The following is a 15,419-nucleotide window of genomic DNA, read 5'->3' on the forward strand; positions in this document are numbered from 1 at the left end:
AAAAAATTGCTTGCACGCTGGCTATAGAATGCCTACTACTCAATGGCAAACCTTATATCTAGTTCACCTGCAATGCACACAAGAATACCTGAAATTCCAGCATACACTTCCATAGAGAACTACAACAAATACACATCATCCAACACCTACATATAATTACATATTAATAAACAAAACTATATTCAACACTATAAGTCCAACTATACCAAATCTTCCAATATATCCACTTATATATATAATCACACATATCAAACAACACATCCTGCCCTCCATGGCAAACCAATAATAAACACCTACAATGCATAAGAGCCAACACTAAAATACCAGCACACTTTTCCACACTTACATATAGTATTACAGCAAATACGATCATCCAACACCTAAAATATCAGCACACCTTTCAACCCTTCTATATAGCACTACAACAAATACAATCATCCAACTCCTATATGTAATCACATATTTAAATAAACAACCAACAACTGTAAGTGAAAACTAAAAAAAATATAAAGATAACATATAAGATCGTAATTAATAACCAATGTATATGTACAACAGAAAGTTCCTTCACTAACTAAAGTATACGTACAAACTATCTAACAAACAACAATTAGTATGGGACCACCTGCCCTTAAAAAAACTATAGGACTGCCCGTCCCTACAAAAACTTAACTTAACTCGACCAACTACTAACTTAACTACAAAATTCAACTACTAACTTAACTTGACCAAAAAAAAAACATTTAAAAACTTACACAAATCTGCTAACAAAAGCTGCCCATTTAGTTCGAATCTCGTCAATCTCCTCTTGCCTATATGCATTTTTGGTATTGAACTACACACAAAGAGAAAGATATGGAATGTATGAGTTTAGATCATAAATTGTAATATGTAAAAAGTTAAAGTAGAAACTTACAAGGCTAGTAATAGAAGTACTAGAATTATGCACTATCTCATGTATGTACTTTTGCACGTAGTACCCACACCCTACAGAATCCAATTGACGAGGGCACTGCATGTATATAAATTGAATACAAATTAATCTTATGTTTCATAAAAAATAATTACGTGTAAATGCAAATTACCTTTACAGGTCTCCATTTTGGAGTTGATCGATAGCGTTGTAGATCGTGTTTCGCTTGCCATGTCTTCAACCCTCTAAATATTTTGAAACATTAGAAGACAATAAAGTTAAATAAGAAGTAATAAAGTGAATACACTTACACATTTATGACTCCATGAATGTCTTCATTAACTTTACTCCGAAGAGAGTCCAAAACATAAACGCAATTTTCACGAAGATCAATAACATGCAACATCCAATGAAAACTACAATAAACAACATCTTCAATGTGAGTACACATTTAAGCTCAATGGAAAAAAGTTAATGTGTTTCTCTTCTTTATTTACCCGGTATTATATGGAATTAGCACTTTCTGTTCCAAGTTAACTGCTTCTAGCTGGTTGGCTAAATTTCTGGATCGAAGATCACGATCCTTGATATGTGACGATATTTTTGATTGATCAATGACAAAAAAATTCCTTGCACAGTCACATTCATCCCAAAGATATCTAAAAGCAACCAAAGTTAAAATATCAATAAACTAACTACAATAGTGGTATGGAGATAAAGATGAGTAAAAGTTGTCTTATACTTACGTAATATATGCTAGTATGCACATATAGCCGATTTCAACCATGCTGCAGTAATGCAACAAATCTTCACGAGCTAAATAAACAAATTTGTCATTTCCAAATATTAGCTCGTTCATTGGAATGCGAATCATGTCTACATCCTTCATGTTGTTCACAGCATGTCTATTTAAAAGCTTAATGGTCCCGTTAACGTCAGTATAATTTGAAGAGTATACGACATCCTTCCTGGTTGAATGCTCCTACCACAACCAAGGTTCTAAATTCAAAATACATATACAAATAAAATCAAAACTTAAATAATAAAAAAAGATACACACTTGTTTGTCATTGATCGTAGAAACAAGTCGACGAGGCTATTCTATAATGTTACCCAATGCTTGATATAAAGTCTCTATCTTTCCCTTCACTAGATTGGGTATAGTCAAATTTTCTCCCGTAACCACGTCTACTAGAATTTTAACATTGGGACATCCAATGATATCCTCAACTATTGTGGCTACTGCAACAATATTATTAATGGATCCTATAGACAATTGGCATGGTGTTCCCTTTACAAATATTAAAATCATAGTTAAGAACAATTGATTCTATATCGTTAAAAAACTAAAAGTGACAACAAAGTCAATTACCTCCACTCTTTTGTTGCTAGGTGTGTTGACCAGATCCTCATCGTCATCAAGATCTATATTAATACTTCCAATGGATGACCTCGAGTGACTACTTCTCTTCTTGTCACTTTTGCACCTCGAGTCATCCTCTTCTTTATAACATATTTCAACTTGTGGAGTTATCATTTTCTCCTTTCCTTTTACTGTGTTGAAATATTGTGATTGAGAGACAAAACCACCCACGCCTCTTACACGTCCACCGTGCTCCTTGGAACCTAATGCGTCAGTCAAGATGTTCTCATTTTTATGTGTTGCAACTAATTCATCCTATAAAACAATACAAATATTTTCATCATCAGTTAGGTTAACAAAAGATTATGTATTGTTATCATAAGTATACTTACAATCCGAGAGGCACAATCTCGAGTAGCATCATCAAAATAATCATTATTTCTTCCTTTCCGTGCTTCTTTCCAAAGAGTTGAACGATAGGAAACATCATGCGTTATTTTCTACAACAAAAGATAGATATCTAATTAACAACAACATATTAAGATAAATTTTTGAATTTAATTAGAAATACTCACTAGTTCATCGGCAAGATTAGCATATCCCTTACGTGACATGTGGTGATTGTATAAGCATTTTGACCTTCTTTCCCTTTGAATACGACTATAATCCTGTACAAAGTATTAGTTTGTAGGTAGATATCAAAACAAAATTAAAGTGAAAATGTAAACTTATTTACCTCCCATTCTTCACTTAGTCTAGCATCCACAAACGATTCCCAATCTTTTTGATTTATATGAGAATAGATTTTGGGAGGAAACTGCAAGAGTGATGGTTGATCCTTAGACGAAAGTATATACTTTTGAGTTAACGTGGTCTTGAAAGTTCGAAACTTTCTTGATGCAGACATAAGTATAGAATGTTTAGCAATGTGTTGTAAATCGAACGACCTCTACACAAAAAAAAAAAGCATAGTTAAACTTAGAGTGTATAGATTATATGAAAAACATAATAATAGAACTCATACCGATATACAATCATAGATTTTATCTTTCAACTCATTCGGAACTTCTTTCCAAGAGTTGTATGTGATAGGAATCTGTTGCCGAACGCACACACCAATGTAACTTTGCATTTTCTTAGATGTGGCTCCAACAGGTTGCCCGTGTTCATTAAATTGAATGGGCAACTTTTGTCCAGAATTTCTCACTGAGGCCAACTCAGACATAGTAGTTGGCCCACGTGGAACAAATGATTTCTTTCTTACTTTTCGAAGCATTTCTCTTTCATCCTCACTGCTATCCTCCATCTATGAATCTGCAAAAAACGAAAATACATTAGTAAACAAAGTCAACATACATAAGCATAACAATTATGTTACGAACTTAAACATAGATACATTATAAAGCAAAGTAATGACATACCATAAATATAGCAGTTATATTACGAACTTTAAACATAAATACATTATAAAGCAAAGTAATAACATACCATAAGGATATCAATTATATTACAAACTCTAAACATAAATACATTATAAAGCAAAGTAATGACATACCCTTCTCTACCCATCTACCCTCACAATCATGTCTAATATAAGTTGAATTTGTATCATCAGTCTCATTAGGTGTATCAACATTGGGCATCCTTTTAATGGTTTCATAACCACGCTCTTGAAGCATATCTCCTATTTCATCTTCAAAGAAATCTTCTTTAATAGTTCTTTGAGGAGATGTTAAAACCATTGACCATTCAGGATTTGCAGAATCTTGGACATAGAATACTTGTTTTGCTTGAGTGGCTAAAATAAATGAGTATGATTTATGCCCAATACGTTTGAGATCCACGATGGTAAACCCAAGCTCATCCTCTTTAACTCCACTTCTATTTTGAACTATCCTAATATCATTACGCCTTTTTGTGTGATAGTAATAACCATTAATCATGTAACCAGAATAAGTGGCCACATCTGGAGAAGGTCCGTGAGCTATCCATCTTAAAGAAGGTGTGATGGAATTTTTAGGTACTTTGAGAGCAAGTGCAACCTACATAATATATTGGATTTAGTTAGATCCAAAATGAACATAAAAGAGTATGATTATAGTGATTACCCGTGTGGACAGCCACTGACTGAATGAGCGATTATGCTATTCTTGAATCCACTTTTTACTTCGAGCTTTACCAGAGTTAAGCTTATGTAAACTGTCCATATGTTGTCTATCATAAATGGCAAGTTATTAAGTAATTACATAACGAACTTATATAGAATGAGAATAGATAGGATTTAGCACATACTTGACATATGGTAGAACATCATTTACATTCTGAATGACATAAAGATGAGCTTGATCTACCTGCTCCTTACTCGGTCTGATAAAAGAAGAAGCTGATAATGCTCTATCCACGTTTGAATCCTTTTTTATTACAGATGAGTTAAGTCCAATAGAACTAACTTTAGCAATAAATTCGGAACAGAACTCTATAGCCTCTTCAACAATATAATTTTCTACCCTACATCCTTCTGGTCGATTTCTGTTTGGCACATAAGTTTTTAGGACTTTCATATATCGTTCAAAAGGATACATCCACCTTAGATGAACAAGTCCACAAAACTTAATTGCTCTTACGAGATGCATTACAAGGTGTACCATTATAGTGAAAAATGATGATGGAAAATACTTCTCCAATAGGCATAAAGTGACAACTACATCTTCTTGCATTCCTTTCAAGTGTGATGTATCAATTGTCTTCTTACATATAAAATTAAAGAAGAAGCATAGCTGAATAATTGCAAGTCTTACATGTTTCGGTAGAATACCACGAGTTTCCACAGGTAGCAATGGTTGCATAGACGTGATGGTCATGCGACTTAAGTCCATACAGTTTCAAATTTATGAGTGACACTAAACTTTGAATGTTCGATGAATGGCCTTTTGGTACGTTCAGTTCAGATAGTGTCTTACAAAAACTCAATTTTTCCACTCGAGGTAATGTATAACATGTCGAGGGTAAAAAGATCTCTTTCTTCCCTACTTGAGGGGCTAGCTCTGATCTAATGTTCAGTTCAACCAAATCTAATCGACTTTTTACTCCATCGTTCATTTTACCGGGAATATCAAGCAATGTGCCAATGAGGTTTGCACATGCATTCTTTTCAATGTGCATCACGTCTAAACAATGTCGAACATCAAGAAACTTTCAATATTCTAACTAAAAAAATAGATTTTTTTCTTTCAATAAGTTCCTGAAGAACTCATTTCACTGTTCTTTTTGTTGATAGTTCTCTTACCAAATGAGTGTTCGTACTTACTTGTTTGTACGAAAAATTCTTCCCCACTCAATGGTTCTGGAGCCAATTCTAATTCTTGCGCACCATTGAAAACTTTCTTCTGTTTCCTATATGGATGATGACGTGGTAGAAACTTGCGATGCCCAATATATGTCATCCTTCCTTTTGGCAAATAAATGGATGAAGTTTTCTCCCCACAAATTGGACATGCATGATATCCTTTGACTGTACAACCACACAAGTTGCCATACACAGGAAAATCATTAATGGTCTATAATAAAATAGCTTTTAGCCTGAAACATTGATCTTGATATGCATCGTAACATTCCACCCCATTTTGCCAAAGTATTTTCAAATCATCAACTAACGGAGCTAAATAAACATCTATTTTATTTCCCGGTTGTTTGGGACCAGATATTAGTGCGGTCAACATAAAAATTTTTCACTTCATACACAACCATGGAGGTAGATTGTATGTCACTAACATCACTGACCAACAACTATATCTACTGCTAAGATCTCCATGCGATTTTATCCCATCTGTGGAAAGAGCAAGACGTAGATTTCTAGGTTTCGACCCAAACTTTGGCCATAAATTGTCTATTTTTTTCCATAATAATGCATCTTTTGGATGTTGTAATAGATCATTCACTTCTTTTTTTCTAGCATGCCACGTCAATAATCTTGATGTTTCTTTGCGTCGAAACATTCTTTCAAATCTTGTAGTTGGGGAGAAATGCCACATGACGTTCACTGGAACATTCTTAAACTCCTTCTTTGAATTTTTAGAAATCTTCCATCTTGACATACCACAAGAGGGGCATACATTTGCATCAGACAGTTCTTTCCTAAACAAGCAACAATCATTCCTACAGGCACGAATCTTCTCGTACTTCATTCTAAGAGTACACAAAATCTTTTTTGCTTCATAAGTAGAAGTAGGGAATTCATTAGGAGTAGGTAAGATGTCACAAATTAATTGTAACAACTTAGTGAAACTCTTATCACTCCATCCAAATTTAGTTTTCAAATTATATAACTTTACCAACGTACCTATTTTGGTAAAATTCGTACAATTAAGATATAATGGTTTCTTGGCATCATCTACTAGTTCCTCAAAATTTTCTGACTTGTCATTAAAATAATTATGTGCAGCCTCAAACATTCCAATTGTGTCATCAACATCGTCCTCGTCAATTTCTTCTCTTACACTACTAAAGACACTTTCATTGTTTATCTTTATTGGTAGTGATTCACCATGAAAAATCCATTCTTGATAACTCTGATCGATGCCGTTAAAAAACAAGTGATCTCTAATTGTATTCACATCTAAATTTTTTGCATTCACGCACTTTAAACAAGGACAGGCCATGACGTTTGACGTCTTCGAATGTTTCAACCCATTTTTAATAAACATCTCAATCCTATAAAAATACTCAGATGACGTTCTATTCTTTTGCATCCACGACTTATCCATATTATATAAGATGCAATTTAATCTACAAAAATATTGAGAAAACAACGAAATTAAGTAAACTTAAACTCTTACCCACATTCCAAAAACTAACAAGTTCTATATAACCCAAACCAAAAGCCTCTATATTATACACTCAAACAACTACAAAACTCACAATTGTATCACTCAATCAACTAATAATCAAATCTCAAATTGAAACCATCCACAATGACCAAACACAAGCTCAGTTCGAGTCATGAAGAAGAATTCGTGAGTCGGAATCATGAACTTGCTCATTGAAATTGTGGTAAAGTTTTGATCGAAGTCTTACTACCTATAAATATCACACCATAATCATAACCTAGCTTTTACCCTTCTTCTTCTTCGTTTTCTTCTTTTTTAAAATTCTATTTTTTTATTAATTATTTTGTATTTGTTAAATGTATAATTCTTGAGATACCTATTTCTGTTGATTTAGTTTTAGATTGTAATTAATGTTAAATTTACTATACTTTTGTTACATAATTTGATGGATCTTGGCTCTTAGTTTAGGCTTAGATTGGAGATTTTGTTCTATTTATTATGTTTCTTCATTCTATTTCTAACTAAAAAAAAACTGCTTAACTTCTATTAATTAAAGCCTACATGGGAGAAGAATGATAAATTTGCTTCTTTTATATGTTTAGCTTTTGATTTAACTTCACTCAAAGTGCAATAAGTCATACAATTATATAGAATAGTAGGGAAGAAAAAGAGTATATGAATGAAAACTCAACTATGGGATCGATACAATATAATGCATAAGGTCCGAGACAATATATATAAGAACTTCATGGAACCACATCTCACCACTTGCCATGCACACATGATAATAAATCCCTAAAAACACTAAAAAACACTACACAAAACCAATGAATTCTATCCAATGTATTAGGAAACAAAACCTAAAAACACTAAAGAAAACTTTATAACAAACATGAACATTACATAAAATCAAAATAAAAACTTACATTTAACTTCTTTTGTCTACCAACACGAAAACCACAAAGAAAAATCTTTTGCTTTTTCTTCCTTGATAGCCAAACAGAAACTTCCCAAAAAACCGCTTCACACTATAACGAGGAAACATCTGAAGGAATTAAATCAACAAACAATTCAATGATGTGAAGAAGAAATTAGAACAAGAAAAAACATAACAAAAAGATCTGTAGGAATAAAAATAGAAAAAAAAAAGGTTTCTTGTAAAACTCATCAAACCAATAAACAATTCAATGAAACAAAACAACTTTGCATCCCAAACACAGATATATGACTTTTCCAAAAATATGACGAACTTCATATACATATGAACTTCTGACATACTATCTCAACTCAACGCCTCAAACAATCTCTAAATTTCTTTAATAAAATATCAAAAACAACAAAGGATGATGAACAAACATATGTCACAAAAACTCACAACCTAAATATTCAAAAAAGTTTATATCAAAATTTCATAGTTCCCTCTGAATTTCCCTTTAAACCTAAAATTTAAGATATAATATTTAATGCAACTTACCAAACATATCACCGATGAGAATGTGAGAGGGAGACGCGGGCAATTTTGTTTAGAAGGTGGATGCAGAAGCTGTGAATGTTAAAGGTAGGAGCGACATTAATAGTTTGGGGTGAGAATGTGAGTGGGAGACGCGGACGAGTTAGTTTAGGAGGGAAATCCGGACGAATTTGTTTTGAAGGGTGGGCGAGCAAAACAACAATGATGGCAGCAAGCAAATTGGTGGCGGCGAGCATAATGGTGGCGTCGATCACAATAGTGGCGACAAGCACAATGGTGGCAGCGATGGTTATTCGAAGAAGAAACGGGCACCGGATAAGAAATGGATGGATCCCATTTGGAGAAGAAAGGGTTTGCGAGCCGCGACTAAGGAGAAGATTGAAAGAGTAAAGTATGAGAGAGAAATTGTTATTTTATTAAAATTTAAATTTAAATGGACCTTTAATGTCGATTTTCAAAATGGTAGACCTTTAATGTCGGCTTAAAACTGACATTAAAGCTTGTTATTTTTTTTTACAAAATAAAATTATTAATATTAAAATTTAAATGGAGCTTTAATGTCGATTTTCGAAAGGGCGGACCTTTAATGTCGGTTTTCCACCGACATTAAAGAGTGCTTTAATGTTGGTGGAAAACCAACATTAAACATCTGCCTTTTCAAAACCAACATTAATGTTCATTTATCATTTTTCTCAACCGACATTAAAGCGTATATTTCTTCTAGTGACATAGAGCCACCCATAATAGGTTGAGCTAGGCCTGAAGCCAAATCACAATCCTCCATCCACATCCTTTCCTAGGATCGATCAGGTTCTTGTATCTTCGATCACGACTTTTTTTATTCCCGAAATTTCCTGACAACCATAGGTGGCGCTATGGAAACACGTTCATGTAGCCGTAAGGAAATCACCTTCTCGTTCCTCATAAACATCAGATAGTAATGTTTGAAAACTAAGTACAATCATAAACTTGAGACACATTTTTATAACATTCAAGCCATACACATTCTTAAAATCTTGATGAGTAAACACATCGTTTAAGCATAAATTAAAATAGTCATAAAAAGGTTTAAGTCAAGATAGTTTTAAAGTGATATCATAAAATAACATATATATGTACAAAGAAAGCTTGAAAATGAACCACTCACTATCAATGACTCGATCCCCCGAGATTATACGCTTTCCTACTATAATTTGGCCTGAATTCCCACTTTTCTTATTAAACTTGTATCATTTCCCACATGCTTTAATTTAAGCTAGAATTCCCACTTTTGGACCCTTAACTTCAAACTTGAACTCTTAACACCTTAAGCATCCAACTTAAGTCAATCTTAGTGGGTCTTTTAATTCCATACGCTTTTATTTCAACTATTAAAGATTTTTTAGATTTAGTTCCATTATATCAACATGAGTCAATTAATCTTAAGCACTTCATAAGATCCTCTAAACCATTTTATGTTTCAAATTTGTAAAAACAACATCCAAAACGACCTCCAAAGCTAGAAGAAAGCCCCTTTTGGACCTCTAACGTTCAAGTTTAGGACCCGAATATTATGAGAAATTTAATCTTAGCGCTTAGACTCACTGGGCATTCAAGAACTCTAAGAAAACTCATTTAAATCACTCCAAACCCTAATGACCTTCCAAATAGGAAATCTAGTATCATGGGTTACTCAAAGTTATCACTAAATTAGATGGATACCGAAAATTACTCCATAAACTTAGAATCTTATCCAAGTTGTGCGAAAACGACTACTTTCGAGCTTTCGAATGGTTGAATAGTGTCTCAAACTTTTTTTAAAATTCAAATCTAGTATAAAAAATAAAATGAGTATTTCAAAATCAAAGCCAAACTTAAAAGGGTATGATAAAGTCACTGAGCTTACCCAAATTTCCACCCAAAATTTCAAGACTTAACAAAAATGGTAGTGGCGCACAACTCGATCGGCGTTGGATGATGCTGAACAACACGATTTGTGCGGGAGGCGAACTGGCAGAGAGAGACAGATTCAACCGCGAGGTTGATATGGCAACACGTTAGACGAACTCCACTCGATGGACAATAGTAGTTGATTAAAGAAGAGAGAAATACCCGCGAGTCGGGGGGGATCGACGAGTTGGGGTTTCTGTCACAATGGCGTCGGCAAGTCAATCTGTGGGTGGAGTGCGTCGGAGGAGGGTCGGCGTCAGTGAGTTGTGTTGTTGGCGGGGAGGAGATCGTTTGCGGGCTGCAATGGCGCAACGAAGCTCCTTGTTCAACAGTTGGTTGGAGCAGCGGTGAAGATAGGTCGGTCAGTGGCGGTTCGTGCGTCGTTGGCGGGGAGGAGACGGAGAGAAGGTGAGTGGAAGAGAAGTCGAGAGAAAGCGAAAATTCAAGAAGAACCGGGGGGCTGTGTGCGTTTCCCTCCCTTTTTCTCTCTTTTATTTTTTCTTTTTCTTTTTTTTTTAATATTAAAAGGAAGAAGAAGAAAAATTTTAATAATAAAAATAAAAATAACCATAATGCCCCTCACTTAAAACTAACCTTCATTTGTCATTTCCATAATTTTTCCAACACTTACAAAAATTGCTTAGCCAACACCCAAATAAAATTGATTCTAAAATTTCCTCATCACAACGACTTTAACCTTTAAAGAATTTTAAAATTGGATTCCAACTTGTTTTTCACGACTTAAGAAATATTAATATAAATAAAAGGAGAATGTGATGAGAGTTGAAAATAGCTTTTTGAAATTTTGGCAAGCATAAATAAATCAAATCTCTACAATTTTGGAAGAAAATATGTTGCATCTCGATCGAAATGAGCACCGGATTTAGGATTTACGAATATCCAACACTCATGTTGGGTATTTTGGTCATTTGCTAATACCCTTTATTTTGAAATTTAAAAACAAAGCTCAAAATATCGATGTTGAGTTTGGCAGAGATGGATTGAGAAATTATGTTAAAACAATCTTGTTAAAATTTGAGAAGAATCGTGATGTCGAGATTTGGTCGAAATTGACCGAAAAAAGGTGTGATACTTTTGAAATATAAAACAAAAAAATGTGCTACTTTTGCCAATTTACCCAAAGAACCCTATCTTTTCCTCTAGTTTTTTTCATGGTAACACAACAGAAATCAATAGCTACCACCCGAGGAATGTTCGGGTTTTGATCAAATTGATTTACAATTTTGGTAATTAATTTGGGTTTTGGATTTTGATATTAACAATTGTGTTTGTTTGATTGGTGTGAGGCAACCAAGATTGTACGTGAGATTAAAAACATAAGTTTTTTATTTGTTGTTTTAAGTGGCTTTGAGAAGGACTGAAATGACCTCTTTTACTCTACATCTTTTTTTTATTATTAATTGTTTGTGCTTTATTTCTGTATGTGTCTTGATTTTTAACTGGAAAATTCTTCTCTCTTTGAAAGAAAAAAAAAAACGTAGGTGCACCCAAACTTCATCTATCTCTATGTACTTCTTCAATAACAAAGGAAAGAAAAGACAATGTTGAAATGTTCTTTGTCAAAAAGAATGTATTTAAATTTAAAAGAGAAGATAATCAATGAATATTTGATTCTCCTATATTTAAGGAATCACTCCAACTATCTCCAAGAATAAAATAAGTTCCTATTCTTTAGGGATCTTATTATAAGATACAAGTCGGTTTATATATATATATTCTTTTGAAGAGGTTTTAGCGTGCGTGAAAATAGAGAGAAAAATTTTGGGTGCTGAATACGAAGACGCAACTTTCGATTGATCATTGTAGCGGCTGCGGCTACAACGAAAGGTAGTTTATTTATCATGACTTCTGGAGCAACATGACTACCCATAGTAGAGTTCTACGGATGAGTAATATATAGAATGAATCTGTGGATGGTTTGATTAATAAAGTCACTCATACATTAAGGGGGAGTCTGACCATCAGACGCTGTTGAAGGGAGTCTTCTTTATTCCAGGGGGAGCCTAGAGTCTGATGTTAATACACATGTCATATGGTTATAGTATTGAGAAGTATACATAAGCTATATTGATGTTTTGATGTTTATGATGACTATTAATAAAATTACTCATCTGAGTTGTGAGCAGCTCCCTAGACGTAGGCAATATTGGCCGAACTGGGTTAACAAAGTCTCATGTGTTACTCTCTTATGATGTCTCACTAGTTATTACAAACATTATTAACTGCAATTGTAATTGAAGGATCCTTGATTATACTTTACTCTTTTTCATTTGGTATCAGAGCGGGTTGAGAGATCATGGAGATAATCAGAGAAGGACCATCTGCATCATGTCATTCTGTTCTAGATGGTAAAAACTACTCATATTGGAAACCTCGGATGATCTTCTTCATTAAGACGCTAGATGGAAAAGCTTGGAGAGCTCTTGTGGCAGGTTATGATCCTCCTATGATTACAGTGAATGGTGTTTCGATTCCTAAACTTGAAGTTGATTGGACTGATGCTGAAGAGCAAGCATCTGTTGGGAATGCCAGAGCACTTAACGCAATATTCAATGATGTTGACCTGAACGTTTTCAAGTTAATAAATTCTTGCAGTACAACCAAAGAAGCTTGGAAAACCTTGGAGGTTGTGTATGAAGGCACTTCCAAAGTAAAGATTTCAAGATTACAATTGATAACATCTAAGTTTGTGGCATTAAGAATGACCGAGGATGAATCAGTGTCTGACTACAATAAGAGAGTGCTTGAAATTGCAAATGAATCCCTGTTGCTTATAGAAAAGATACTTGACTCTAAAATAGTGCAGAAAGTACTTCGATCCTTGCCCAGGAAATTTGATATGAAAGTTACTGCCATTGAGGAAGCCCATGACATTACGACACTGAGACTTGACGAATTGTTTGGTTCGTTGCTTACATTTGAAATGGCCACTGCCGATAGAGAAAATAAGAAAGGAAAGGGAATTGTCTTTAAATCCACACATGTAGGTGAAGAGGCTATAAGTGATACTGAAGCAAACATGGATGAGTCAATAGCCTTGTTAACGAAACAATTCACAAGTGCCTTTCGGAAATTAAAAAATATGAATGCCACATGTATGAATGCTCAAACCTCCAATCAGTATCGAAGAAGAAATGATGATAGTCTTACCAGGAGAAACAATGAAAATTCAGATAGAAGAAGTGATGGTTATATCAAGAAAAAGAAAGGTGACAGAAGGATTTTCAAGTGTAGAGAATGTGGAGGTGTTAGTCATTATCAGGCAGAATGTCCTACATTCCTGAGAAAACAGAAGAAGAACTTTTATGTCACACTGTCAGATGAAGAATCTGGTGATATCAGAGATGATGACGGCAACATAAATGCCTTCACAATATGAATTATTGATTAGAACACTGATGATGAAAGTGAATGTTCTGAAGAAAGCAAAAGTGATGAAATGACAATTGAGAAACTTGAAGCTTTATGGAAACAAGATTGTGAAGCAAGGGCGATACAAAAAGAAAGGATACAAGATCTTATAGAAGAATGATCAAATTTTGAAATCCGTTAAAATGAACTCAGGAACGAAGAATCCAGAATCAATACTTAAGTCTGGACATAATGGTTCACAGAGACATGGATTGGGATTTTTGGCTTCTGTAGGCAGACTTAAAACTACATCAGAAATCAAGTTTGTTTCTGCCTCAATGGGAGTTGAACATGAAACGACTCATACTGAGACTGACATCAAGACTACTGTTAAAAATCTTGGGAGAAAGTGTTACTATTGTGGTCGAAAAGGTCATATCAGGTCAATTTGTTATAAATTAAGACGAGATCAGCTGCGTCAATAGAAATACTGGAATAGGAGTCATACACAACCGCTCAGACCACAGATGATGCGTGGTATTTTGATAATGGGTGCTCTAGACACATGACTGGAAACATATCCTACTTTACGAACCTAAAAGATTGTGTCACCGGACATGTTAACTTTGGCGATGGTGCAAAAGGAAAAATTATAGCTAAAGGAAACATAGACAATAATAACTTACCTTGCCTAAACGATGTTAGGTATGTGGATGGACTAAAAGTAAACTTGATCAGTATAAGTCAACTGTGTGATCAAGGCTACAAAGTTAGTTTTGATGATGTTGGCTGTGTTGTGATGAATAAAGAAAATAAGATATGTATGAGTGGTAAACGACAGACTGATAACCGCTATCACTGGAATTCAAATATGTCAGACACCTGCCAGTTGACAAGATCAGATCAAACATGGCTATGGCATAAAAAGTTGGGGCATGTCAGTATGAGAGTCTTAGAAAAGATTATAAAAAATGAAGCTATTGTAGGAATTCCTAATCTAGACGTAAAGGAAAATTTCTTCTGTGGAGATTGTCAAATTGGTAAGTAGACAAAGTCTACTCATAAAAGTCTGAAAGAATGTTATACTAACAGAGTCTTGGAATTGCTACATATGGATCTTATGGGTCCAATGCAAACAGAAAGTCTGGGAGGAAAGAGGTATGTGCTGGTAGTAGTTGATGACTACTCAAGATATACTTGGGTCTGCTTTCTCAAAGGTAAAAAAGATATTGTTGAAATATGTAAAAATCTGTGTTTGAAGCTACAACGTGAAAAAGGGAAGAAAATAATCAAGATCCGAAGTGATCATGGTAAAGAATTTGATAATGAAAGCTTTAACAGCTTTTGTCTACTAGAAAGAATACACCATGAATTCTGTGCACCTATAACTCCTCAACAGAATGGTGTAGTAGAAAGAAATAACAGAACATTACAAGAAATGACACGTGTTATGATACATGCCAAAAATTTACCTCTATGTTTTTGGGTAGAAGTTGTAAATACTGCCTGTCACATTCATAACAGGTATTAGATCTGGAACGACTG

At 34.2% G+C, this 15,419-nt stretch overlaps 1 long non-coding RNA gene across 1 annotated transcript; it reads right to left on the bottom strand.

The window, feature by feature from the left end:
• Nucleotides 1–548: 548 nt before the first annotated feature.
• Nucleotides 549–1,158, bottom strand: LOC127149823 (uncharacterized). The gene is made up of 3 exons (XR_007821529.1): nt 1,086–1,158; nt 917–1,012; nt 549–835 (listed from the first exon to the last, which is right to left on the bottom strand). It is a non-coding gene; the product is annotated as an uncharacterized LOC127149823 (long non-coding RNA).
• Between the last annotated feature and the right edge of the window lie 14,261 nt (nt 1,159–15,419).

This window comes from Cucumis melo, chromosome 1 (assembly GCF_025177605.1).
Source record: "Cucumis melo cultivar AY chromosome 1, USDA_Cmelo_AY_1.0, whole genome shotgun sequence".
Taxonomy (NCBI): domain Eukaryota; kingdom Viridiplantae; phylum Streptophyta; class Magnoliopsida; order Cucurbitales; family Cucurbitaceae; genus Cucumis; species Cucumis melo.